The sequence below is a fragment of the Cornus florida genome, unplaced genomic scaffold (genome assembly GCF_030987335.1).
Source record: "Cornus florida cultivar Cherokee Brave unplaced genomic scaffold, ASM3098733v1 CherokeeBrave_3.0.0_Hap2_Chr06, whole genome shotgun sequence".
NCBI lineage: Eukaryota > Viridiplantae > Streptophyta > Magnoliopsida > Cornales > Cornaceae > Cornus > Cornus florida.
Window position 1 is genome coordinate 29434683 of NW_026775576.1, and position 3853 is coordinate 29438535.

General features: G+C 36.8%; 1 non-coding gene across 1 annotated transcript; it reads left to right on the top strand.

The window, feature by feature from the left end:
* The first annotated feature begins 3504 nt into the window (after positions 1–3504).
* LOC132315477 (small nucleolar RNA R71) lies at positions 3505–3611 on the top strand. The gene has a single exon (XR_009483665.1). It is a non-coding gene; the product is annotated as a small nucleolar RNA R71 (small nucleolar RNA).
* The last annotated feature ends 242 nt before the right edge of the window (positions 3612–3853 follow it).

Here is a 3853-nt window from a genome sequence, read left to right on the forward strand (position 1 = left end):
ATAATGGAGGATTTTGTCATGTATATAGCATGTATCCTACATATAAAGCATGTATGCACAAGATTGAAGCTTAAATCACGAGGGACATTCTCGAATCTTACCTCAAACGATGAGAGAAGTGGAGATGTGGAAGAGTGAAGATGAATCCGAGAAGGGAGAGAGAGATTGGTGCTTAGATGCTCGCCGGAAAATTCACCGGAGGTGGGAGAGGTGATGGTGATAGATGCACAGTGACGGCAACGAGAGAAGAGGGTTAGGGTTTGCAGAGAGGGTGAGATCGATCTAAGGTATCGATCTAGAAAACCCTCAGTTCTATTTTTAAAAACATTTCCGACAGAGTTCGATTGATCGAACTTCAAATGAGATCGATCGAACTTTGATGAACTCTCTTCAAAGTATTTTTGGATTTTTGAAAATTTTGAAAATCGCAAAATTAAAAATTAGAAATTAGAATTAAAATTAAAAATTGGAAAATAAAGTAAAATAAAATAGAATAAAATATTTTTGTTTTTCTTTTTTCATTGAATAAACAATAATAATTAAAAACTAATTAAAATATTTTTGAATTTTTGAAAACTTTTTGAAAAATAAAATAAAATGAAGTAAAATAAAAATAAAATAGAATAAAATAAAAATGAAAATATTTTGGATTTTTAAAATTTGAAAAGTCAAAACAAAATCAAAATAATGAAATGGAGAATTGAGATCGATCGAAACAAGAGTTCGATCGATCAGGCAGAGAGCAAAAATATGCAGGTTTTTGGCTTAGAAAATTGGCTAAGTGTTGTAACTTGAAGATCGATCGAACTTTGAAGTTGGATCAATGGAAGAACATCTTGATCGATCTTGGAATGTTTCAATCGATAAGACAGAGGGGTGAAATATGCAGGTTGATGCAGGCTCAAAATTTTTCTAAGTGTTGAATCATGAGATCAATCAAACTGGAAGTTGGATCGATCGAAGGTCTCTTGATCGATCTAAGAGTTAGTTCGAACGATGGGACAAAGAGGTGATTTGGATGCAGGTTTCTGCAGGTCGAAAATTTTTCTAAGTGTTGGATGCAGAATGGAGTTCGATTAATCGAACTCAGGTTTGAGATCGATCGAACTAAGCAGAATGCTCAATAGTGACATGAAAGCTTATGCAATCCTCACCAAAGTTCCTTTCAATGCATATGAACCAAAAATAAGTATCTAGACTTTGCAAGAAATGAAATTTAAGATAAAAATGGGGGAGGAATAGGGTTTTGACACCCTACGAATGCTTTTGCTAGTCTTTAACATCTCTCGCAAGACATTGGGCTCTTTTAGCCCGGATCAAAGATCTTATAATGCATCCCCTCCTTGTTGGGGTGATAGATGCTTTGAACTCCACCCAACAAATGGTTCTTTGAATAACTTGTTGGATTAAGCTCAAAAGAAACTTTTGGTCCTTTGTCTATGCGATTACAAACTTTAGGCTTCCATGCCCTTTCAAAGCAAGAATTTGAAACAAGATTTTGAGAAAGCAAGGTTGAAGATGATCCTTTGGAAGTTTTGGTCTTACACAAAAGCTCATTTCCTTGACATTGAAGATCATAACATTTATCTACAACATTAACCTCTCCTTCATATTTGTCAAATGAATTGGGCATGTGATTAAAGATATTCAACTTCACTTTCATGTGGCCAAATGAGATCTTCATTATCCCCGTCCTACAATTGATGTTGGCACTAGCGGTTGCCAAGAAAGGACGACCAAGGATAATGGGAATTTGGCTCTTAGGATTGGGGACTGGTTTCGTGTCTATGACAACGAAATCAACCGGGAAGAAAATTTTGTCAATTTTAATCAAAACATCCTTAATTATACCCCTAGGCTTCTTAATGGATCGGTCGGCAAGTTACAAAACTACCGACGTCGGTTTTAATTCACCTAGGCCCAATTTGACATAAATCGAGTATGGAAGAAGGTTAACACTTGCTCCTAAGTCAAGAAGCGCCCGATTAAAGATATGATCACCAATAATGCATGATGTAGTGGGTGAACCAGGGTCCTTAAACTTTGGAAGAGTGTTATGTTGCAAAATTGAGCTTACTTGCTCGGTTAAAACCACTTTTCTTGGTGCTTGGCTCTTGTTCTTCCGCTTTTGGGTGCACAAGTCTTTCAAGAATTTGGCATAATCCGAAATTTGCTTGATTGCATCCAATAGTGGAAGATTAACTTTCACTTGCCTAAACATTTTCATAATTTCATTAGTTTTTGCCTTTTGCTTGTCTTTTGAAATGGATCCTTTTAAGGCATCCGGAAATGGAACCTTTTGTTCAAACACTTTTTCAGAATTTTCTTTTGAACTTTCTTTAACACAAGTAGTTTTCAAATCATTGTGTTCCAAATCATTTTTCAACAAAACCTTTTCAACATCATTTTTCAAAATTTCTTTTTTAAACACATTTTTCAAGACTTTCTCGTTCACAAGGTCATGTATATGTAATGAAGGAAGAATGGGATGTGAAACGGGACGGGTGACAACTTGAGGTTCCACCGGTTCACTCTCTTCATTGGACATTCCAACTTGATTGTCCACAATCCTACCACTCCGCAAAGTTGTCACCGCATTAACATGTTCAATGGTGTGGCCTATCGATGAGGAATGGGTTTCCACAACACATTGTTGCTTAGGTAGGGCATTTATAGGCATCTTTCCCTTTCTCTTGCATTGAGAGTGCTTGCTATTTGCCTAACTTGGGTTTTTAGCTTCACAATAGATTGAGTGAGAATGAAGCAATTGAGTGTTAGCCTCTAAAGTGCCCAAAGCATTCAAAACTTTTTCTTCAAAGGCGGGACTTCTAGTATTTCCTTGGGAATAAGATTGGTTGGTAAAATGAGAATTAGCAAATTGATTTCCTTGTGATTGATAAGGTCTATAACCTTGGGATCCTTGGTTTTGAAGTGGAGGTGGAATGTACTTCCCTTGAAAACCGCCTTGGTAAGGGTTTGAGCCCTCTCCTTGGTTTTTCCAAGAGAAATTTGGATGATTCTTCCAACTTGGATTATAGTGAGTACCATAAGGATTGTTCCATTGGTTCACAAAAGCTGCATTGACTTGTTCATTAGGTTCATTTTGCACTTGTCCGTGAGGACAATGAGAAGTAGAATGAAGAACACTAGAACAAGTCATATATGTTTCATTTGATGCACGATGAGAATGGTTAGGGAAGGAAGATACTTGGTTCGCCGAGTTTTGGTTAATAAAAAATTGATCAAACCTTTGAGATAAAGACTTCATTTCGGCAGCTATTTCATTTGAATGGTCGACTTGATGTAAGCCAACACTCTTCCTACCTTATGAATTTCTACCATTCTTGGATGTTAGTGTTCTATGCAAAGAATTTTCACTCATGCTCTCATAAAGACACCACACGTCATCCTCATGCCTATCAATGTATGAGCCAATCATCAACCATGCCCTTATAATTGTCTGATAAGCTCTCGAAGAAGTATTGAACTAATTGCCATTTGGGCATGTCATGATGTGGACACTTCCTAAGCAATTCATTGAAGCATTCCCATGCCTCATGAAACGTTTCTCCATCCCCATGTGAAAATTCTCGAATTAAGGTTCTCATGGCATTGGTCTTAAAAACCGGATAGTACTTCTTCAAGAACTCTTGTTGCATTTCTGCCCAAGAAGTGATTAAAAAAGGCCTAAGATTGTTAAACCAATACTTTGCCTTGTCTTTTAAGGTGAATGGAAAAAGTTTGAGTCTTAAAACCTCTTCTGGCATGTCCGTATATTTTACGGTGGAACATACTTCAAGAAACTCATCCAAATGCTTGTAAGGTTCTTCACTTGGAAGTCCATGATAGTTAT